General features: G+C 41.8%; 1 protein-coding gene and 1 non-coding gene across 4 annotated transcripts in view; both read left to right on the top strand.

The window, feature by feature from the left end:
- HTR7 (5-hydroxytryptamine receptor 7) overlaps nucleotides 1–25383 on the top strand; it is a 101959-nt gene that overhangs the window by 55560 nt on the left and 21016 nt on the right. The gene's annotated exons all lie outside the window — the stretch shown is intronic.
- LOC133389907 (5S ribosomal RNA) lies at nucleotides 7939–8057 on the top strand. The gene has a single exon (XR_009764215.1). It is a non-coding gene; the product is annotated as a 5S ribosomal RNA (ribosomal RNA).

Genomic DNA, 25383 nt, shown 5'->3' with positions numbered 1-25383 from the left:
ATTTTCAGTTTAACATTGCAGAATGCAAAATCCACGCTGGCTAAAGTATACAGCCACTCTTGTGGCTGTATAATAATACTCAGGCAAAAATGCACTATCAATGGCACTGTATTATGTTTATTGGTATCTCTTCCTTAAATAGCTATTTTTTGTTTTTTGTTTTTAAAAAATCTTCCATTGGAGTTGTAATGGGAGTCAGGTCACTCCAAAAGGTAGGCTCTTGCTGGCAGAGGCTTGGGTATTTATATCTTTGCTTTATGGGTGGAAGAAATTATCTTGCATCTCAAGCGATTAAAGACAAATCAAAGCATGAAAGCATGAGGGCCAAAGTAGATGCAGTGTTTAATTGTGTGAATGCAATTCATGCGTTCATTCTTTGTTTATGTAAAATAGCAGTTGCTGGGAACCCTGAGCAGCCTTATGTTTCTAGGAGTGTGGTGTGTGGTGGGGTACAGTAGCATTCAACTCTTTGCTTGCCATGGTTCTGACCAAAAACTGCCTCTCTGAAGCTGTTATTTGGATTTTAATGGAAGCTCCAGGAGAGATGGTTTTTGTCAAGAACATAGCAGGGAGAGGACAAAAGAAACTCTTCCATCCCCAACCCTCATGTTGCCAAAGTTCTTCAGACTTCTATGTGCCTCTTAATTTACGAGCATGTCTGTTGCATTCATGCAATTAACACCAATGCTTTCTTTGGCCAAGAGGCTGGCCGTATTAATCCTACATGGGTTTTCAGATGAATTGGTGATAAGTGCTGACCGACAAGGCAGGAAAAGTGCACTGTAATATTCATTTGTCCCTGTGAAGTTTAAATAGTAGAAGGGTGTTTAACAGGCAGTGGTCACGGATTATTCCAAATGGGCTGTACCTGGCCGGAAAGAAAAAAAGCCGTTTGGAGGTACTGCTGTCTGGTTAACTGAAAATTGTTTATTGCAAGGGATGGAAATAGGAGCATACTGATATGGAAAAAAGGAGATAGCCATAGCAAATATTGCTGTTTCTGCTCCAGTGTTGCTCCAAGCAGGGCATTATGCAGCTGTCTGCTGCCACTTTACAGCAACTGTATATCTTTGTCACCCTTTCCCTAATTCAGGCCACATTTCAGCTGCTTTTCATTCTTGGTCTCAGCAGAAAGAGCCTTAGATAATAAACAGGCTGGAACTTCTGGGGCAAGGTAACCTTGGAAAATGCTTATGTGATGCCTTTTGTTGTAGATGGGTATGCTCCAGAAGGGGACAAGGCATTCCACTAGATCTCTTAGGGACTGCAGCAACGAGAAATATCATTTGTCAGCATCCTGCTTTGAATAACAGTAGAGGCTTTTGGGAGCAAGAAAATAGAATGACTTGTTTTCAGCCTGCGCGGGTAGAATTAATTTCTATATGTGCCTTCTGGTATTAAATTATACATGTACAAATCTATAGCACCCCCTTTTCTTTTTTATAAATAAGGCCAAAAAAGAGCTATTTCATTGGCTGCAGCACCAATTCTAAATGCACTTATTTAGAACTACATTCCATTGAAAACATTGACCTTGCAAGTGTATTAAGAACTAGCATTTCAAATAAAATTTTTGGAGGGGGGTGATGGGGCGGGAGAAGCATAAGAACTGCAGTTCTCTCTTCTAAAAACAGCATACACTTCAGTGATCTTCTTCCATAATAACTGAATTCTCCATTGTGAGGATCATGTGAAACTTGAAAGCTTTGCAAATTTGTATCCAACACTTGGCTCATAAGAATATCACTGTGCCTGCACTAAACCTAATCATTCTTGCAAGCCACACAGCAAGAGCACTCACAATAACAAATTGCTAAGTTTCTCGAGTACTTAAAAATAGTCACTAACACTTCATAAACCGAGGACAAGGCATTTTGCTCGGTGGGAAAGGCTGCAATGGCTGCAACCTGTGGTTTCACTTATCTCTCCAAAAGGTCATGGTATTTTTCAGCAGCAATTGCTTTATAACAAGTCTCTGCCCTTTGTTTATGTATTGATATGAAGATATTCCAATTTGCCTGAAAGTTCTGTGATAGATAGGAAAGGGCTACATAATTGACACCATTGGCAAAACTTCCTCAACCCCAATCCCCAAGGTTGAGGTTATCTTCTTCTAAAATACTCCCAGGAAGAGAGTAAGTTAAATAAATCTCACGGTTCACTGTACTTTGAGAAAGCTCAGTACAGAAAACATTGCACCTTATTGTCAAGTATCAGTTACACTTGGCTGAGCTCCTCACAGAACGTTCTGGAACTGGGCCACAGTCCAGCACAGTGATAGAGTGCTTAAGTCAAGTGATCTTGAGTACACTTTTTCTGTGTTCTATTGCAGCCATGACCTTTCTGAAAATTCACTAATAGGCAAAAAAACCCTTGTGGCTTGAGAATGTACCTATAGCCAACAGATATTTCTATCCAACTTTAAAAAGGAGGGAAATTGGGCAGCTACAGTGAATGCACCTGGGGAGCAGGAGACCTGATCTCCTCTCTGAGATATTGTACTGCCCTACAGAGGGGAGGATGGGGAGAAGTGGGAGGGCAGAGGGAAGGAGAGGGGACAGGAGGAGGAAGGAGGGGGATGGGAGGAGGAGGGCAGGTTTGATCATTTGCATGTGTAATGAGTTGAGTGGGATTTATTCCCTTGAAGTCATGCTTAGGATAGGTAAAATTGAGCATGGGGGAGGAGGAGGAGAGGGAGAGAGGGAAGGGAAGAGGGTAGGATGGGGGAAGGAGGGGAGAAGGGAGAGGGAAGGGAAGAGGGTAGGAGGGGGAAAGAAGGGGAAGGGGAGGGGAAGAAGGGACAGGATAGGAGGGAGGAGGAGGGGTGGGCAGATTTGATCATTTGCATGCTTATTGAGTTCAATGAGATTTACTCCCATGCAGTCATGCTTAGGATAGATGAAACTGCCATGGGGGAGGAAAGGGAGGGGTAGGGAGGGAGAAGGAGTGGAGGAGATTGGGTGGGCGGGCACTGGGCAGAAGGAAGCCCCTTTCGTTTCCAAAAGGAAAACGCTGTTAACAGTATCATTATTTTTCAGGGTTTCCTCCACCTTTTTATTCTATAGCAAACACATGCAGTCTCCCACCCAAATTTAAACCAGTGCTGTTCCTGGCCACATCCACACCAGACCTTTATTTCACTTTAGACAGTCTTGGCTTCCCCCAAAGAATCTTGGGAAGTGTAGTTTGTGAAGGGTGCTGAGGGTTGTTAGGAGATGCCCTATTCCCCTCACAGAGCTACAGTGACGAGAATTCTCTGGGAAGAGGGCTGATTGTTAAACCACTTTGGCCACTGGAGCTCTCTCAGGGGAATAGGCGTCTTCTAACAATGCTCAGCACCTTTCACAAAGTGTTTAAAGTGAAATAAAGGTCTGGCATTGGTGTAGCCCCCTGATTAGCTGAGCCAAACAGCTGTGAGTCTGGCTTTTAGAACACTGACATTTGGTTCTTACTGAGCATGCCTGTGCTTATCATAGACTTCAATGTTAATTTTCTTAAATTAATTAAAAATCAGCCATGCATTTGTTTAACTTTTAAACTGCAGAAGATGAAGGTCAGAGTATGGGTCAGGGTCAGTAATAGTATTACAGGTACTCTGTGAACATGACTGATTATTAATTAATTTCAACAAATTATGAGAACTCTTGACAGAAAAAAGTCCAACAGTGGTCTGGATTATTTTACTCTTATTTTAGACTTTGAACTCTGGATTCTCTCTGAGTGTTTTGTGTATCACCATGAAGACTTAGAGGGTTGTTAAGCAAGCAGTTCTGAGTTCAGGTTCAGGCGTAGGTTTGTAAGATGTTGTTTTGAAATGAGTTTACGGGAAGCAGCAGAATGCCATGGGGGGTATTTTCAATTTAACATAGTGAAAAGTGAAAAATCCATGCTGGCTATAGTATACAGCCTCTCTTGTGGCTGAATAATAAAATCAATAGCTTTATTACACTACATATTATATAAATGAAAGTGCCTGGGAAGGAGCTGAGGGTTCATGCATGTACAACTCAGAAGTTAACGTTCAGTCTAAGATTCTAGAGCCTTTCTTGCTGCCCTTGGCCAAAAGGTAAAACCCCCGTCAAGTCCTTCTTGAGACTGTTCCATCTCTTTAACTTCATTGGAATTGAACCCAATTTGCCAATGTCATTGCATATGGGAAGTTTTTTTTTCTCCCAGATCAGACTGGCTAGTAACCATGAGGTGGAATATAGGTGTTTTTTTTGGGGGGGGAGGGGGTTGCACAGCTCATTTACTTAAGTCCTCAGGAACTGTCTGTTGCCATTTTAGTCCAGTATATTTTGTTCAGGTGCATTTTTTCCTTATGGAACAGTGTAGTATAAATTTGTTTAGGATGATCTTTGAAGGGTTTGAATGGAGGGTCTTCTGGTTCTCTTCTACCCCTGGAATTTTCTTTCTTTTACCAAAAACAATGGAAATATGCTCTGCTACTGTATTTCTGGTTATCCAATACGGCGATGGGCAGGCTTCATGCTTGTGGGATCTACTTTGTTTTTTTACCAGAATCCTGAGGTCCACCAACCAGAGCTAAATGCGAAATAGTGGTGGATGATGGGGGCACATCCAAGTGCAAAGGATGGCTCAGAGGCAGAGCCAATTACCTGAAGCTGGAACTTGTGAGCCATACATTGAGATGCCTGTGTATAGACATAAAAATGGATAGTGAGATACTGCTGATTAGGGGATTTCCCTATTTTGGGATCAGAGTGCCTTTTTGTTTTTGTTAAACAATTGTTAAATTTGTTTTTCTTTTCATTTCGTTTTCATTTGTTTTTGTTGAAATAATTATGAATCAGAAACTGTTGCCGATTTACTGCAAATCATCCAGTGATCTACCAGTAGATACAGATCTACCTTCTGCCTGAATACAGCATAGCATAGGACTCTAAAGAGTCTGTGTTTGCACATCCATACATCTCTGTAAAAATTCCATGCATATGTCTAATGGTAGAATTTAGCTCTGTGTTCTTTCTTTTTTAAACATTGTTTACCTCTCCTATTGTCTTCCTGTTTATACACTTTCTCACAGGATATCTGTGCTCTCTTCCGTGCAGTGCATTGTTTACATGCAAAGACAATTCACAGCTTTTAAATGTTATTTCTCTGAAGAATCAGTGGAGGTAAAATTGCAAGTGGTTGCAGAAAAATTAGGAACAAAGTGAATCATAGTGGAGCACCCCCGTAGCTTAGCTGGTATGCTTAAACAACGATTAACAGGGCTAACGGATGCCCCATTGTAACATTTTGGAACCTTTTGTAAGGAAGGACAATTACTGGGAGATAACATCATGGTATAAATACACTGTGAAGGAGAAGACACAAGCTCAATGGATCCTAGGTATTCTACACTGATGTACTGTGGTCTCCTTAAAAGTGATTGGTAGAAAAGAAGAGTGAATCAATTGTCATAGCTGGTTTTGTCAGTGCGGGTGGGAAAGGTGCAAGTATATGGTGACTGTTTCCTCACATTGGATTGTTTAGCTCAGTAGTGTCTACTGCATGACTGGCAGTAGCTTTACGGGGTTTCAGACAGGAGTCTTTCCTGGCTCTACGTGGACATACAAGATACTGATCCTGGTAGTTTTTGCATGCAGAGCATGAATTTTACCACTTAATTACAGCCCTTCCCCACATTTTGTAGTGAGCATCCCACCCCCCACCCTCACGACTTTTATTGTTAGCATAAATTGCAATAACTATGTCCATGACACATTGGGGGGATTAATGTCTGGATTGGAAAATGGCTACCATCTGCTTACAACACCTGTGATAACTGGTATAGCTTGACTCTTTTAATTCCTTTCTGCCTGTCCCCATACATGAGGCTCAGGATACAGATGTGTTCTGTGTACTTGCCTCATGCTTTTCATTCCAGCACGTGCGTATGTCTTGAGTTCACACTGAATGCCTGGCTATATTAAAAAAACACCACCACCCATATCTCTTAGCAGCAGTGACAATCTGTTCAGCCTCCATGATGCAAGGCAACAGGATAAGTAGCATTAAAACAAAATCTCTTGCATTGATTTAGAAGCCCTGTAAACAGTGCCAACACCCCCTCCCAACTGTGGCTTTGCCCTTTCAAAAAACAGATATGAAGCAAAAGATTTATTTGCTTATTTTTATTCATTTATAAAAGTAACTGTTTCTTATAAAATATAAGGATAGTATAAAGCAATATAAAACATAATAATATTAAAAAGCAGTACAAAACAACCATTAAAATGACTGGCTACTCAAGAATTTTAAACTACATAGGTCTGTTGGCATAAAGTTTTCAAGAGATGTCTGAAAGTCAAAAATGAGGATGCCTGCCTAATTTTTTTTGGAAGAGTGTGGTCCCGGTGATGCTAGCATCATATTCACACCATGCATATATTCCTCCCCCCCCCTGAAATCCTGGGAAGGGTGCTGAGAGCTGTTACAAGACCCTTATTCCCCTCATGGAGCTACAGTTCTCTGAATGGTTTGACAGTCAGTCTCTCTTCCCACAGAACTCTAGGAATAAGCTCTGTGGGGGAAATAGGAGTTTCCTAACAGCTCTCAGGACCCTCTGCAATGATATCCATATCAAAGCAGGGTTAGCACCGCCCCTGCCTGGAATGCCCTGCCTGCCTTTTAACGTGGCGGCTGCAAACTTTACAGACTTGACCCGTCACTTCAGAGAGAGGTTTGAGAAACAAGTAAGAGTTAAGAAGATTCTCTACCGTTTCCTGCCTACTCTGGGCTGCTATAAACTTGCTTTGACAACCAACCCAATTCCAGTGAGTAATAATTGATAGAGAGAAAACATACATGGTTTGGTCTACTTCACAGACGGTAGATTGGGAAAAACAGCAATTGAAGCCACACTTCCCAGTATGTGAATTCTCTTTTACCATTAGTGGGCAAAAAACAAACCATCATGCAACCAACAAGGCGCATCATCAATGGGTTTTAGGGGGTTGAGCTGACCACATGGAACCACTGTTGTTGCTTCTATGCATGTAATGGAATAAGGTCAGAGGTAAATGAAATGCAAATACAAAAAGAAAAACAAAAGACAGTGATGAATTCCTAAATGCAATACCACACTAACCACAACAAGATTCCTATGAGTAAGACAGAAAACTCAGCATCCCATAACCAGTCAGGGGTCCTAACCAAAACTTAGAAATCCTGGCCACCAGTCAGCCAAGGTCACAGAAATCCTCATGCAGCACAACCTGACTCAGGAGCTGCAGTTAGTGCAGAATGCTGTGGCATGATTGCTGACAAGAGTGAGACCCTATCAGCACATAATACCTCTGCTCTGAAATCTGCACTAGTTGCTGATTTGCTACCAGGCCAAGTTCAAGCTGTGCTTTCCATGTAATGGGTGCCACATTAGTGTGGCAGTACCTACACTTTGGAACTCCCTGCCTGTTTCCATTAGGCAGGCACCTTCATTGTACTCATTTTGGCACCTGCTAAAAACATTTTTGTTTAGGTAAGCTTATCCAGGCATGTAGAAGCTATTATGTTTTTTTCCCTGTTTTTAATTCATTGTTGGTTTTATTATTTTGAATGTTTTTAAAACCTTCTTTAACTGTTTTTGCCAATAATTTTATTGTTTTAATTCCTTCTGTAAACCATTTTGAGGTTTTTTTTTACAATAAAGCAATGTATAAATGTTGTAAATAAAATATATAAATATATTTCTGAGTCACTGTGGCCCTTGGCTCTCTTTCCTCTTTTATACTGAGTCAGACTATTTGGTACCATCTAGCTCAGTACTGCTGACATGGATTAACATTGGCTCCCCAGGATTCCAGACAATAGTCTCTTCCAGAGTTTGAATTTTGGACCTTTGTATGCAAAGCATGTGCCCTACCACTGAGCTACAGCCCTGTTTAAAAAAGTATCTTTTAAAATTGTTTTCATTTCACTAATGAATGCACAGCCTATGGCCATACTACCCTGAACACGCCCTATCTCGTCTGACCTTGGAAGCTAAGCAGGGTCAGACCTGGTTAGTACTTGGATGGGAGACCACCTGGGAATACCGGGTACCATAGGCTTAGAGGAAGGCAATGGCAAACCACCTCTAAATAGCTCTTATCATGCAAACCCTATGAATATGATCACTGAAGGCTCTTTTACTTCCTTCATAGCTGTTGCCGCCGGAAAGAGTGACTCCCTCCTCACTCGGGGAGGTAAGCAATTTCAAGGTAAGCAATACGTGTGCACCAGCCTGCCCTGGGCCCTGGCACCCACATGCACTCCCCACTTACTTACCTACCAGGCAGGCAGGGGGGTAGGAGTTTGGGCAGGCGAACGAGCGATTGAGCAGGAGGAGAGCGAGCAGGCGTGGGCAGGCAGCTCTCTCCCTGCGATCCACGGAAGGGAGCCTGCTGCAGAAGGGGAGCTCTACTCCCCCACCACAACGAGGGCGAGTGAGCAAGTGAGCGGGGAGGGCAGGGGGAGGGCAAGTGAGTAGGGGGAGAGGGCGAGTGAGTGAGCAAGCAGGAGTGAGGGGGAGGATGGGTGAGGGAGCCGGTGGAGGGTGAGTGGGCGGGCAGCTCCCTCCCTGCGATTTGCGGCAGGGATGCTGCCGTGGAAGGGGAGCACTACTCTCCTACCATAATGAAGGTGAGCGAGCGAGCGGGGGGGCAGGGGGAGAGGACGAATGAGTGAGGGAGCTGGCGGAGGCTTTTATATGCATTCTCAAGTGAAAAAAGAAAGTACTCTTTATGCTGCTGAAAGCTATATATTTACTGAATTCCTGATGTGAGACAAGCAGGAAAAAGAAACTGTGAGTTTAGCTATTGCCTGGTGTCAACAAATCTTGTCAATCACAACCCTGACTTCACTAATAGGCTGAAAACATGAAAGGGCAGGGATTAGATCAGCCAGTAGTAACAGACGTTACGTGTGTGTGTGTGACATTTTGGTTTATATCTTTTGAACCAGACCACCTAGGAACTTAATTTTTTTTAAATGAAAGCTAAGAGTCCAGAGATTAAGGTGAGTCACCCGGAGAGGACCCCCAAAAACCGGAATCTCCAGGCGAAAACAGGTCATCTAGCAACCCTAGTGTCCACTGTTTCTTTGCAAAGGAGGAGTATCGGGAAAGATCCAGAACAGGTGAAGGTCACACAGCTTTTCCCCTGTCGGAGAAGCAACTGTGACAGCAGTCAGAATCCTCTGAACCAAAGCAAGACACTTTCTAGTTTAGTGAGGTGCTGTATGCAAAACTGGAATGCTTAAGTATTTGCAGTATGTTTGCAAGAGAGGAGGATGGGGAGGAAGCCAAAACTTGGCCACTCACCCAGGACCTCATTGGCCACACCCCCATATCAGCCCTACCACATGTAATGGGTACCAGCTGCCACTGGTGTGAGTGTTATCTAAATGCCCAAATTCTGGTTGAGGCCAGTCAGGCCTCTGTAACACAACGGACATTAAAGCACCACAGTACTACAATCTTTCTTCAGACACTTCAGGATACAAACTTCCTTCAGTCAGTTGTTGAACTCGCACAAAGGCCTGAGACTTGACATCTCCCTCTCTCTTTTAAACAAACAAAAATTAAGCAGTGGTTCCAACACTCATTTCAGCCAGGCTTATAGCGATGCTTTGTAAACTTTTTGGTAAAGCTTTGCTCCTGACTATACCACTCCAGTTCATAACTGACATGTTCAGAATACTTGTACCAATCAAATGGTGTAACTTGAGACACCTGTTGTTACAGTTGTTCCCAAGTATCTTAAAGGAACTTAACCCTTCCTCAGAACTTGCCACAGCACATGGCCAAACCTAACTCATTTTGTATCCTAGAATGAGTCCTCGCGTACATTGGCAGTCTTCTCATCTCCTGCAACATCCTTTGCTGTCAGGATAGGAACCATCAGCTTTACAGCCCAGCAGCTTCCCTAAACCTTTGATGAATTCATCTGTTTTCCAAAGGCGGTGTCAGCTCGGCTGCTCGTTTATAATAAAGGAAATACACTCCTTTCAAAAAACCCTCATAAGGAAACATAGGCAACTTGAAGCCAAAGTAGGCAAGAGATTAAATGCACCTTTGAATTTAATGTGCAGGGGTTTTTTCCCCAAAAAGGTGAATTGGAAGGGAGAGGGAGAGCAACATAATTAATACTTTTCCAGTTATTATCAGCCTTCTCCCAGCTGATGCAGTGTGCACTTCTAAAAGACTGCATGATGCATTTAATGTCCAATCTAGTTTGGCCCTTAGGTCAATAGCATCTCTCTCTTAATGAAAATAATAGAATAAAATAAAAAATAAGAGTATCAACTATATTCCTCTGTGCTGAAAGAACCTCTCCCCCCCCCTCCAATTTTCTTCCCTGCCGGCTTCTTGATTAAAATACCTGAAAATTCATATTATAAATTCCAGGCTATAACTGTGAAGATGGATTCTAGAAAATCCTTAGTCAGGTGACTTAACAGGAAACAATTCCTCCCAATCCCTTTTCTTTTTACATTTAGAAAAAGCTGGGTAACAGTTGTGTAGGAGGAAGCCAGTTATAATACAGACAGTAGGGTTTAGCTGTTCCTCTATTTCTAGTCAGCAATTAATTATTTTTTAAATTAAATGTATCAGTCGGCTGTTTTAAAAGTAAACAATTTTTGGGGCGGGGGGAGTGTCTTGTAAGATTATGGAGGATGTGTATCATTGTGCCATTCTGGGAAAAATTATTAATCAGGAAACGGGAGCTACATGTTGTTGTTATAGAGTGAAAGCTATTTAAAAATGGCAAAAATCAATTTTCAACAAATTAGTGGGGCTTGCCAGTTCCAGCATTAGAAATTACCTGTTACCATAAAAGCTTTGTTGTAGTGGGGATGCCTTTGAACTACGGGCCCCCACCTTTATAGAGACAGATGTTTGTGCCTTAATAGCTGCATTTTTTTCCCATTCATTCCATCATGGAACTCAGGGCTTAAGATTCCCAGACAATTTCCCCACCCAGGTACTGACCAGATCCAGGCCTGCTTAGCTTCAGCAATGTTGCTTTATCATGTTCCTTCAGGTCATCTACTGGGACCTATTTGACAAGCAGAAAGGGACATTTCTGAGTATTCCAGCACCATCAGTGGTCCCTTTTAACTTGAAGGGGTGGGGTGCACAAATGGATAATTTTCTCCCATTGCCTCTTAATGCCTTTGGTATGCATGCCCCATTGCTGCTTTTGCCCACAGTTCTCTTCTGCCTGCAGTGGGGTACTTACAAACACAGGCTGGAGTGAAGGGAGGGCAATGGGAACATCAGTACAGTGGTGGTAGAAGCAGGTGCTGTTGCTCTATACCCTCTTCTGGTATTCAAGCACTTAAAGGTACAGGAAGAGCCTTTGTGTGTGTGTGGGGGGGGGGGAATGACAGCTCTGTTGCTAAGTCATTTGACTAAATTTTAGACTGCATTTTGAGTTTACCAGGTTCAATGCAATGATCTGATTCCAAGAACTGGCTCACAATCTGATTTTGTGTGTGTGTGTGTGTGTTTGTGTGTGAGCGAGAGAGCGAGAGAGAGCGAGAGAGAGCCAGTTGACTATTGGGAAAGAGCTCTGGCAGGGATGCCCATTCCACCCTCAAAAAATTCCAGGAGGTTTTTGTTCCCCCTCCCCTACAATGCCTTTGACATTTGAATGGATAGATTTCTGTGGACAGATTGCAGCTCAAACTTCAGTCCAGTTTAAGTGTACAAAGAACCCTAACCCACTTATTTAAGGTGGCATCAGTGCCATTTGTTTATCAATCCCAATTTGATTTGACTTTGTAGGTACAATGACAAGACAGGTGTGTTGGGCATGTCACAGGGTGAACAGTGAGGGAGGGTAGGAATGAGGGAGAGTTGATATGGCAACTCAAGGGACCTTAAGTTGATACAAAGAGTCTCCTGGCAAATAAACACTTCTTAGCTCCCTGTTTATGGTACATCTCTCCAAAAGTTGCCCCTGAAGTTCAGTGGCTCCTTGGCATGACACTCCATAAGGCAAAATGGGCTTCGAGAAGAAGGGAAAATTTTCAGCTCCTCCACATGCACATTGGTTCAACATAGGTTAAAACCCAGTGTGGGATTTTATGCATAATTTTATCTGAATTTCATTTATTGCCTTGTATTTTTTTTGTGTGTGTGATATGTGTATTTGGAAAAGGCACCACTGTTCCGTGTCAGGCTCATATTTCAGGGTACCTTCCCCCACCTCCCCATGGTAAGAAACAATCCTTTATCATTTACTTATCATGGTTTCTGGTGGTTTTATTGCCTTTTAATGAGAGCATACCACAGTAATTGGCACTTGGAAAATATTATGCTTTCAGGCAGCATGTATAGCAATGGGAAAACATCCTATACCAAAATGTCATCATCGTCATCTTTCTCTTTTAGTTTTTTACTAATGAATTTAAAAGCTTTTTCCAATTTCAAATGGTGACTGGCTGCATTCCAAATAGTGCAAATGTAGCTTTGAGTTAATTTTAGCTTTGAATGCATTTTAGCACAAGTTTCTGCTAAAAAAATGTGTTTTCACTTAAAATAACAGTTGCATGGCATTCCAGTAAAAGATACATACAAGCCAATGAATTCTGATCATTATTCACTCCCTCACTGTATAGTGGTTGTGGATCGGAATTATATGCTCATTGTCATACCTGCCTAACTCTAGAAGGGCTGGCATTGTTATGATCCTCCTCCTCAACCCTGTGGAGGCTCTCAAAATAGCCACATCTTAACAGGACTCTTGTATGACAGTTTGGGACTTCCCAATGCTGTACTGGCAGGAAGGATTGGCTCCACTGGTGCACCCAAACTGCCCTGACTTGGGCCTTGCCTGCCCACTCACCATCCTGGTATGCAGCAATGACACTGCTCCTAGGAGGTGATGTCCACGGTGGTGTCCCTCCCTGCCTGCTGCTTCTGGTAAACTGGGGGGGGGGGAGAGAAATGGATGCTGGCAGTAGATGGGACCAGAGCCAAAGAGCCCATTGCCTCTCTCTGCTGCTCTTTCTTTTTTCTGCCATCTCCTTTGTCTCTTCTATCTATTTTCTCCCCGACCAACAGGCTGCCAGGGGAGGAACTGATCACTCTTGTCAGTAGTATGAACTGATCACGTACACAGGGATTTTTGAAATTCAAGGGCTGCAGATTGCCCGCTCCTGAACTAGAATAGTTATCATGAATGTACCTTAGTCTAACTCTGTAACATTAGAGGTAGCTAAGGAGAAGAAAGAAGTGTCTCAGGCTGACAGATAACTTGGTGAAGAAGCCATCAAGTCAGCTTCACCCCGATGATGCAATCGTAAATACACTTACTAGGGAAGCCTCATTGAACACAGTGGGACTTGCTTATGAGTACACATGTATAGTATTGCACCCAAGTAAGTAAGTGATTTGAAGCAAGGTCTCGCTGATAAAACTAGCCACTATGTTATACTAGTTGCAAAGATATAGTATAGCCATCTGAGCAAAAACAATAACCTGCATCAAAAGAGAGATGCTGGTGTTATTGTGATTTTAAGCATGTATTAAAGCCCTTTATAAATGCCTGAGAAGCATTGTATTGATTGATTGATTGATTGATTGCATTTATATACTGCCCCATAGCTGAAGCTCTCTGGGCGTTTTACAACAATTAAAAACAGATATACAAATTTAAAAACACATTTTCAAAAAGCAATTTAAAAGCACGTGCTAAAATGCCTGGGAGTAGTTACATTGGTTCACATTATTTTCTGATCTCTATAGGATTTGTGGGTTCCATGATACTTAATATATACTTTATTGTGCACAATGATATACTGAATGCACATATCTGTGCATATATCTGTATGCAAATACTGTATTTATAGCAGTGGTCACTGTCAGGACCCTTCCTGTCAGGGTCCCACCTCAGGTGCCACTTGCTAGGATCCTGCCTGTGGTCACCGCCTTGTCACAGTCCCACCTCAGGGTCCTGGCCTTTAAACAGTTCTCTCACCGGCTCTAGCAAAGATCTCTCAAGATCCCACTGCTAGGCAGCACCACCAGACACTCCCTGTAAAACAATATTGCCTGGAGACTGTGCCTTAGTCTCCTCCTGGCTTATTGCTACTTTGTGTCTGGGTGCACTTGCAGGCCTATAAAGCATACAGCCCTGGGTTGCTCTGGATACCTGATGATGTTACACTATCTCTTCACCGCTGCCACCATTGATACTGTTTCCCAACCTTGGTATATGCCCTGCCCACCCTTCTGGTCTGTGTAAACCCAGCCAAGGATCAGGCATTAGGTAAACCAAGAAATATTTATTTATATACACAGAGAATAACAAGATTACTTAAAGGTATAGTCAACAAGCGTGTGGTTTCATAAGATGTGTTACTCTTTATGTTTCTAGTCATCAATAACCTGCCTCACTATCCGCCTAATTCAATCCACCCTCCAAAACCCAGAACCAATCAACGAACTCCTAAACCCACCAACTAAAACCAACTAACCAAACTCCTTCTCAGCTGTCATCCTCTCATTTATACCTTCAGACCCTCAAGCGCTCAGCCAATCATAATACAACACGCATCAACATTCCAACCCATGTACTCTAATAAACCCTCACTTACCATATTTACAGTATTATAAATACAGGGGCATCACAGTCATTTTGGGGCCCATAGACATACATGAAATTCTGAGAATCTGCTGTGAATGCCAGTCACAAAATGGTTGTTGTGGAGGGCATGGCATAGCACAACATGTCAGCCTCATCTAAAAGAGCAGAAAGGGGCCTTGGCACAAAATTGAGCGAACCATAATAAAAAAAACTTTGAAACAACCAAACACGTTCCAGAATTCTCCTTTTCCAGACATTGCTATATCTTGTCTGTCGTGTAGCTTGTTGCTGGTGAGCTGTTGTGGATTACAGCTAGAAAATAAATAAAACATAATTCAAAATTATTCCTGAACACAGTTATTCCATGAATATACGTGCACAGTCACAAAAAATGTATTTAATACTGGCTGGCTAGTAGTCATACTAGTTTAATTATTTAAATGTTTTGTATCCTTTCCTTCAGTCAAAAAACACTTCCAGAGTGGCCCTACAGATCACTGAAAAAAGAAGGCAGTTCCTGCTCTCAGGCTTACAATCTGAAAATACATGACACAAAAGGAAAATGGATTGGGGGGGGAGGAGGAAATAAGCAAAAGCATGTACAAGTTCTTATTCACAGAAATATGGAACAAAGAATAGTAAAGACCAGTTCTTCAGAGACAAGTCACCAAAGTAATGGTTGGAAAGTACTGTCCCAGACTAGTGGGATGATGATTGAAACTGAACGTCATCTGCAGTATGCAGAAAAGACTCTTCAGAGTGTTGTTTTGAGTCATGGGAAAAGTCAGTCCATCAACAAGCTAAAAAAGGTCCTGCAGGGCTGAACCCCTACCCTAGCACAGGCAAAATTAACAGCAAACCCAAAAACACACACACTCTTGACTGCCAATTATGCACGAGGTAGGAGAGTGGGCAGTCTACCCGTTGCCTCCAAAAGAAAAAGTGGGGGTAGCAAGAGCTGGCCTCTATGGCCCAGAACGTCCTACAACTGCATGAGATGCCTAGTCAGGCAAGAAATCAGAAAACACTACATCACAACCCCTCCCCCATCCTGCAAAAAGAAGAGAAGAAAGAGGAAAGGGTTTGATTTCAGAGAAGAGGGCATGCTCAGTCTACATGTGACCCAGCAAAAAACTCTGAAGCTTAGGTTCTAGTCAGGTTTTCAAAAGTTGTTATTGGTTACTTTCAACAGTAGTCATTGAGTACTTTTGCAAGTGCCAAAGGGGGTGCTTGCGGGCTCAGTGGCACCTGCGGGCACTGCATTGGTGACCTTTGATCTATAGCAGATATCTGTGAATCTCTGTGAAAATGCCTTTTCCTCTTTTGTTGATGATGGAAAGCCTCTTGCCAGGGATGTCAGACAAACTAGAAATATCCCTTCCATTCCACTTTAACAGTGGGACTTTTGCACTTGGAGGATGATTGATGTCAATGTATAATTTGTATATTATGCTGGCTGAGCAAAAGCTGCAGTTATGAGGCATGACTTTGATTGTGAGTTACATGGATGAAAATGGATTTGAATCTGGGTTTCCCACATTTAAAAACTAAAACTCAGTGACACATTTGCCTTCTAAGTTCTGAAGGGAAAGCACCCTTCATTTTAGAGGATTCAGTGGTAGAGCATCTGCTTTGCATGCAGAAGGTCCCAGGTTCAATTCCCGGCATCTCCAGGTAGGGCTGGGAGAGACCTCTGCCTGAAACTTTGGAGAGCCACTGCCAGTCAGTGTAGACGATACTAAGCTAGATGGACCAATGGTATGACTTAGTATAAGTTGGCTTCTTGTGTTTCAATGCATGTGCAAATGTGCACTAAGACCTAACTAATGTTTCATCTGTACGCTGTAGGGGCTGCCACAGTGTGGCTGCTTCCAGTGCCATTTTTGGTAATGTTTGACTGACTGATCCCATTAGCTCCCATGCCAGCTTTGTTGGGTGATACAAAAAGCTTAGAGATGATGTGTCTGCAAAAAAGGCAAATGCTATTTTAGACTGCATTAACAGAAGTATAGTTTCTAAATCATGTGAAGCATTAGTTCCTCTCTATTTGGCATTGGTTAGGCCTCATTTTGGGTATTGTATCCACTTCTGGACACCGCACTTACAGAAGGATTGCTTTTTAATATGTTTTTAAACCTTATTTTTTAAAAAATATATGTTTTTAAAGCTTTTAAAAATGTTTTTAAAAATGTTTTGTTTTAATATGTTTTTAATGGTTGCTTTGTTTTAATATATTTTAAAGTCTGTTTTTATGATGTGTTAAAATGTTTGTAGTGCTTTTGTTTGTCGCCCTGGGCTCCTACTGGGAGAAAGCGTAGGATATAAATACAATATAATAAATAAATGAATAAAGGATGCAGACAAACTGGAACAGGTTCAGAGGAGGGCAAAGAGGATGATCAAGGGACTGGAAGCAAAGCCCTATGAGGAGAGACTGAAATGTTTAGACCTGAAAAAGAGAAGACATATGATAGCATTCTTCAACGACTTGAAAGGTTGTCACACAGAGGAGGGCCAGGATCTCTTCTTGATCATCCCAGAGTGCAGGACATGGAATAACTCAAGTTATAGGAAGCCAGATTTCAATTGAACATAAGGAAAAACTTCCTAACTGTTAGAGCGGTACAACAATGGAACCAATTACCTATGGATGTGGTGGGCTCTCCAACACTGGAGGCATTCAAGAGGCAGCTGGATAGCCACCTGACGGGTATGCTTTAACTTGGATTCCTGCATTGCCAGGGGTTTGGAGTTGAAGGCCTTATAGTCCCCTTCCAACTCTACTATTCTATAATTGTATAATAAAAGCAAAATGTGAAGAACAATAACTATCGTGTACTAATTCCAAACAAACCCCTGCCCAGTTCATTTCTGCGTGATTATCATAACAAAGCCAATAAATAGCTATTCGTAGGTCACAGCCTCACCAGTCTTGCTCCATAACCTCCTCCAGTGCTTTTGCCTGGCTGGAATGTGCCCTTGAACTGTGACAATGCCTCTCGTTCTTGTTTGTGTGGAGTGTGTGTGGGTGATTGTGATTGTTGTAGAAATCTTTGGTTTTTGCATGGTTGGAATGTAGCCTGCTGTACAAAGTAAGTTGCATCCATTGCTCCACCCATTTTTGCCTCTGGCCCCATGCACTCTTGGCCTCTGGCCACTGCTCATCAGTGGTATGTGGCCTCTGACAGACTGCCCACTGGGGAAGGGTCCCTACCAGGGCTGTGGAGTCGGTATGTCAAACCTTCAACTCCAACTCCTCTATTTTTCTACTGTCCGACTCTGACTCCTTTGTAAATGGCAAATGTATATTGACTAATAATAACAAATTTACTGTAGTAAAATGGTAGCACAAGGCCTTTCATCACCACCACGTGAATCATCAGGCTAGATTGATAGAACATAAAATATAATTATTTGATTAAAATTTCTGAACAAGAAAAAATTCCTAAATTCCTATGAAAGTTTTTATTTTGAAACAGGAGTTGGAGTCGGTACATTTCTACCGACTCGGACTCCACCCAAAATTGCTTCTGACTCCACAGCCCTGGTCCCTACCCCTGCTCTATACACCTATTTCATGTCCTGAATGATGTGGACTTCCACAATGTAGACTTTGCTTTTATGGTTGGCTCTCAAATTGCAGGCATAGTTCAAGACTTTATACTGAATGTGCTTGCTCATATTGTCAGGGAAGAACAAAGAAAAGGAATGCATAAAACAGCATGTTGAAAATGACTCCACTTTCCAAAGATAAATATTGTTATAGCTTTATCATCCAAGCTATGAGGTAGGAGGAGAAGACTTTACTGCATTCATTATTTTCCCTCCATCATTTACATTCTGAGGAATTTTCTTTTTAAAAAAAGTCTTTTCACATTACAAAAAAAGTCTAGAACCTTAAATATATTAAGAAAAGGAGGAAGTATCACTAGATATGAAATCGATCACTCGCACATCCTGATTAAACTAAGGCAAAGTGGGGCAACCAGATTTGGCTGGTGGGCCAGATCATTATCTGCCCCACCGCTCAGGCCAAGTTTGACAGGCAGGCAGAGCTGCCCACCTGTCAATCACCTGATGTCACAATGATGGCAGGTGACCTATTTTGCCCACAGGGATCTTCAGAAGCCCCTTTCAATGCACGATCATGAGCAGCGCTTTGAAAAAAGCTCCTAGAAGCCCTTTTCAAAGTGCTGGGGGCCACAGGTTCCCTATTCCTAGACTAAGACACTGGAGAGGGGAGCAGGATTTTGAAACTCAGCTTTTCTTATGGGAAGCAACTGGGAGAAAGGGGGTTGTCCCTCCTTGCCATGGTTTCTTCCTGCCTGACCTGCCATATGAATGCAAAGGTGAATGGCCTCTGTAAGAGCGAGAACTGAGCTTGCTTCACCCTACTCCCTTCAGAGCTAGCAGCCACAACCTTCATGGTGGCGCCTCCTAACTCTGCAGTCCACCTGTATATGTCCTGCCATAGCCTTTCACTTTCACCAAGAGGCCAGGAAATGGTTCAGCTTCACCTAGGCCCTCATTTTCCCCACCATCTGCTGTTATCTGGTGGGAGCTGACTCCTGATCCCAGCCATGTAGCTCCACCGGCTATTTTTACCAGATGATGTGGGCATTACTTAAGATTAAAAAATGGTAAGAAGTTAGAGCAACAAAATGATGGTAGTTCCAAGAGGCAAAGTTGGCGGATCACACTGTAATACTTTACTTATTACTTTTGGGGCCAGGAATGTTTATTCAACATGAGGCTTACTTATGCAGTGATGCTGGTGGAACTTGGTCCAAGTTGGCCAGTAGCCCTTTCATTATTTTCCTGGCAAAATAAATGTCTGTCATGTCACCAATGTGGCCATAATCCTGTGTGTATTGTCTATCTTTGTGTGTGTGCACATATTTCACAATAAATCATACTGCACTGAAACAATTTACTAAAAACAGGCAGCTGTTCAAACAGTTCAGTACTCTAGGAGTGTGTGTGTTTGTAGTGGTGGATGTTACTCTTGGCAACTGCATCTTATCTGACTTGGGCTACAATCCATCCAGTTTCTCCTGCTGAATGTCACAAGGCAAACCCCACAATTTTATGTCCTGTTTCCTAAGGGAAGCTATTATGTGTTAGCTGTAGTGAAGGCTGAAAGAGAGATGACTGAAAAGCAGGTGGAGAATTTGTAGATTTGTGCTTTTAAGAATAACAGAAACAAGCAGACCAAAGCAGGGGAACTTGTGGGCAAAGATGAAGATGTGTGAGGACGGTACATCTGTCCTGGGAGTTAAAAGTAAATGTGGTTTCAAAACTGAGCATCTGTGGACAGGAAGGGCAGAGGGGAGACCCAACTGTGAAAGCAGCTCCATTGCCAGATGATAGATCATAAATGGCTTTAGAATGAAAGCAGAGTGAATGAAAAAGGCTCTCTGAAGGGATGAAATGGTATTTCTGAAGACGGAAATGAAGAAAATGTATAGCAAAGGAAATATTCAGCGAGATAAAAGGACGATAAATAGAAATGCAGGAGCAATAGGGGTGTGTGTGGATGACAGATAAAGGAACAGAGTAAATATATGAACTTGCACAAGGCTTTTAAAAATCCATTTACAAGACAGTGGAAAGAATGCAGGAAGTACAAAAAACATCAACATGGGTCATATTAAAATAAGGGAATTTGCCCTATAACGAGTCACGCCATTTGGTACCATCCGGCTCAGTACTGATGACATGGACTAGCATTGGCTATCCCGGATTCCAGGAAAAAATCTCTTCCAGAGGTTGAATTTTCGACCTTGCATGCAAAGCATGTGCCCTGCCACTGAGCTACAGCCTTCCCTGTTTAAAAAATAATCTTTTAAAATTGTTCTTTACCACATCATGCATTTAAAGCACATTCAACATACATTTGAAGCCCATGAATCCCAGCACAGCATCATGGGAACTGTACTTTGTTAAGGGTGGTGGAAACTATAACTGTGAGGGGAAAACTCCACTTCCCAGGATTCTTTGGGGGAAGTCATGTGTTTTAAATGCGAGTTGGATGTGCTTTAAATGTATTAGTTGGATCTGCATTACTTAATAAACTTTGCCTGCATATAAATCATTTTAATTAAATTTTAAAATGGAAATATGCTACAAAGTTTACTGACCATGAGCTATGCACCATCTCTCAGCCTAATTTGCCCCTCAGAGAGGGACCATGACCACCCCAAGGAAGAAGAAAATATAGAGGAAATAATAATTTATAACCATAATGTGAAATCAGATACATATCAAGACATAGTATGAAGAAATATTTATATAGGCATGAATGTCAAAGATGTTTATTATTTACACAACCTGTAAAGATATTTATAGTGCAATCCTATGCATGTTTACTCAGAAGCAAATCCCAATGTATTCAATGGGACTTACTCAGACAGGGAAGCATGCACAGGACTGCAATGCAGTGATAAGGAACTTCACTCACCCAATCCAAAATTCAGAATCATGCCATGTTAAGCTATTTTGCAACTGTTTTATACTTGTTTTATGGTTTTTAGATTTTAAATGGTTTTATTTCTGGTTGTGAACTGCCTTGGTCTCCAACCCTACCTCACAGGGTTGTTGGAAATATTCCATACACACACACACACACACACACACACACACACACACACACACACACACACACACACACACACACACACACACTGGGAATATAAAAATACATACACCCCAGTTTATTGTCAAAACCAGTTGGCCATTGCAGAACTTTTTTAAAGTATTAGTTTCCTTCCAAATAAAAGCAGTGACACCTAAGTAAGCCCTGCCTAACAGCTTTTTTTAAAAAAAAGGAACAGAGGGGGAGAGAAGGATTTACAACATAATCCTTTTCTATGTTCACTCAAAAGTCTCATTGATTTTCAGCACAAACCAACCGTGTCTACTCAACAGTAAGTCCTACTGAATTCAATGGGGTTAACTTCTAGGTATGTGGAATTAGCATTGCAGCTTTACTCCTAGAAAAGCTTCACATTGGGAAGGTTTTCAAAATAGGTTATGAATAAGACAAATAAACTGCCCTCTTCAACAGTCCAGTAAAATTTAAACTTGTTTGACTCCTTAATTAGAAAAATATAACACTGCAACATGTACGCTTTTTAAAACTTTTGTTCAAAAATAATTTGAAAGATAAAATGTATAATATGCCATTTTTGCAAGTAATTAAAAAACTGCATGCACACTTTAATTATAATTATAACTGAAATTGTTTACTGTGTATGCCCACCAAGATCCTGCTGTGATCTTCTGTTGCAGTGCAATCCTATGTATGTTTACTCAGAAGCAAGTGCCAATCCTGTACAGAGAAAGTACTTTTGATACTGCTGAAAGTTATAAATGTACTGAATTGCTGATGTGAGACAAGCAGCAAAAGGAAAGTGTTATCAGAACTTGAAATGGGGTTTGGGTATTGCTAGGGGTCAACAAATCTTGTCAATCACAACCCTGACTTCACTTATTGGCTAAAAACCTGAATGGGCAGGGATTAGAGCAGCCAGTACTAACAAGTTGCGGGGTGGTGGCGGCTGACATTTTGGTTTATATCTTTTGAACCAGACCTCCTAGGAATGTATGGGTTTCTTTTAAATGAAAGCTAAGAGTCCAGACATTAAGGTGAGCCCGGAGAGGACCCCCAAAAACCGGCATCTCTGGGTGAAAACTGGACACCTGGCAACCCTAGTTCACTTCCTGTAAGTCATTTTGTACATTTAAAAGGGTCAAGTAGATTGACAGTAGTAGTAACAATGTTCTATGTATTCCCCACTTTACTTGAGTGGTAGGAAGGAATTTATAGGGAAGAACTAGACAGCAGACAATAAAGTTATTTATTTACTTGAAAAAAAATTTAACCCACTCCTCAGCTGAAAGATTTCCTGAATGGTTTACAAAGATCATAATAAGACAGTTCCATAAAAAGACATTGCACAAAAGGAAAATCTCTCGGGAATGGCTGTGTTTCCCTTGTCTACCTCTCTTTAACCTGATGGAATGGCTGCTTTCAGGTAACAGCTGAAAGAGGGAGGATCCTGGTAAAGCAGGCTCCTTAGCAGAGCTACTGGAGTGGCCCTGCGTCTCTTCTCTCCTTCTGCTGTAGCCTGATGGAATTGCTGCTGCCTGGTAATAGTTGAGGGAGAGAAGGAACATAATTCTTCTTTTGCCCTTTGTCTCCCCTGGAATTGTTTTCTCCAGAAGTTTTACAGTTTTAAAGGGGAACCAGATATGAGCCCAGCTAGGGAGGAGATGGCCAGGGTGGGGGTGCAGGCTGGAAGTCAAGCATCCCCACACCCAATAATTTTCTGCAGTATGTGGCACAGTGGCTGGTCAATGCATGTGTTTCTGTTCAACCATCATGCCTGCCTGCTGCAGCGTAGATAACTTAATGTTTTACATTGTGTTACACAGGACTCTTAATTTCCAAGGTTAATAGAATTTATATATCAACGAGAGTAGTATGAAGGTTCCATGACCGATGTCTTCTTAATCTTGCAGTTGAAATAGAAATATTGGTAGAAACAACTTAGTGCATTTTCATGTAGATTAATGTCTTTTAATTTCAAATAACATATTCTGTGGAACCAATACAGTTTTGCACTGACATGACGTTCTCAATCTAATGCATTTTAATAACATTACTATATTGCTTGTATGGCTTTGTAAAAAAAAAAAATTGAATGTAGTACTTTGCATTGCTGGGCACTTTTGAAATACATAATGTATGCAGGGTTGACCTTAAATGAAATCATATTTAACCCTTAGGCACTCTTGGTTGGCTTACATTTTTTTAAAAAAGGAAAAAATATCTGCATTAGAAAATGACTAACGTTCATTAACCTTGCTAAACAGAAACTAAAAAAAAAAGATGATTTGATGGACATTTTACTATCCCAAGCCAAATTCCAATGTAAAATGTCCTCCCCCCAAATCCATTGTCAAAACAATGGCACTTATTACCTGGATAGTGTTTTTTTTTAAAGAAACCCTGTGGGGCATTTTTTTATGCCAATACTTTCCACTGGTTGAAACAAAAAAGCACCTCAGTGGCAAAACAATCAATAGACTTCTTGGGATATTTTATCTCCCTGGTGTTTTTTGTGTATAGAAAGAAAGCTGAAATTTGCGGACAATGGGGCAACATTCGTACCATACATTCATTCCACTAATATTCCACTTTAAACAGTTATGGTTTCCCCCAAAGATTTCTGGAAATTGTAGTTTGTGAAGGATGCTGAGACATGTTAGAGCCCTATTCCTGTCACAGAGCTAGAGTTTTCAGAGTGGATTAACAGTCAGTGCTTCCTCCCAGAGAACTTGGGGAATTGTAGCTGTATGAGGGGAATAGGGGTCTCCTGACAACTCTCAGCACCCTTCACAAACTACACTTCCAGGATTCTTTGGAGGAAGCCATGATTGGTTAAAGTGGAATACTAGTGAAATAAATGTATAGTGTGAATGTGGCCACAGTTGCATCCAGACTAGATTAGAATTTGGGTCCCATTGAAATTAATGGGACAAGTCAATCATGACTGGATTAATTCCCATTGAAATCAATGTGAGTATAAGTTCAACTAACTTACTCTGGATCCACGCTAGTATGCAGGTGACAATGTTTTGGAAGGATGACCTTATAGGTCTCCTTTGTAAACTCTGCACTGACAAGTGCACCCAGGTTAGAATTTTGTCCCACCACTGTCTAATAATTTGATTCATTTTATGAGCAGTGGTGCTTGGGACTGTGAGTCTTAGTGAAGAACTACACATGATATTAAACCCTTATAGGCAGAGCAGTGTGAAACACCAGTAAAGAAGGGAAACTGATGCTGGATTCTTCTGCCTTACTCTTTCCCCCATTGGTCTCTGCCCTGGTCATATCCCCATCAGCTTGGCTCATTTCTGATCTCAAAGTCCAACTAGGAGAAATGTGGCTGGGGACCAGGATTGTTGTGAAGGAATGGCTCACCCCCCCTAAAAGTGCTCTTCACCCACACTTAATAGGTGTCTGATGGCAACCCACATCTGAAGACATTGTTCAGCCACCATTGGGTGCAGCTCCACCCTTCCATGGGTTCCAGAAGCATTTTGCATTGAGGACATGTCTATGCTACAAAGGTAAACCAGTTTCAACCTAGAGTCTTGTGGCACTTTGAATTTTAGCAACATATTAGCTTAGACCAGGGGTAGCCAATGTGTTGCCCTCCAGATGTTGCTGGACTCCCACCCATCATCCCTGACCACCAGCCCTGATGGCTGGGGCTGATGGGAGTTGGAGTCCAAGAACATCTGGGGGTCTTCAAGTTGGCTACCCCTGGTTTAGCCTTTAAGGTGCCACAGGAGTCTTTGTTGTGTTTGCAGGAACAGGCTGACGCTGCTTTCCCTATGGAAACAATTTCAATCTGTTTTACTGTCATGGCACTCAGTCCAAGAAACACTTAGAATTGCAGATGCAATATTAGCATTTATTTTATTCTTTGCCTGTTCTTTAACAGTGGGGGGCTAACCTGTGGCTTTTCAGATGTTCTTGGACTCAAGTCCCACCAGCCCTAGCCAGCATGACCAATGGTCAAGGGTGATGGGAGTTGTAGTTCAACAGCATCTGGAGGGCCACAGGTTCCTCACCCCCTGCTTAATAGCATGAAAAATGGTGTTAGTCTTTCCATGTATCTTTCCATCGTGTAAGGCTTCTTTTTAATCCTGTGGGTAGGATTGAATCTAAAAACATTCGAACACATTTTATTTAACTTATAAAAACCACTGATATGAGAATTAAAGC

The sequence above is a fragment of the Rhineura floridana genome, chromosome 7 (genome assembly GCF_030035675.1).
Source record: "Rhineura floridana isolate rRhiFlo1 chromosome 7, rRhiFlo1.hap2, whole genome shotgun sequence".
NCBI classification, from domain to species: Eukaryota; Metazoa; Chordata; class Lepidosauria; order Squamata; family Rhineuridae; genus Rhineura; species Rhineura floridana.
This window is presented reverse-complemented; position numbering and strand designations above follow the sequence as displayed.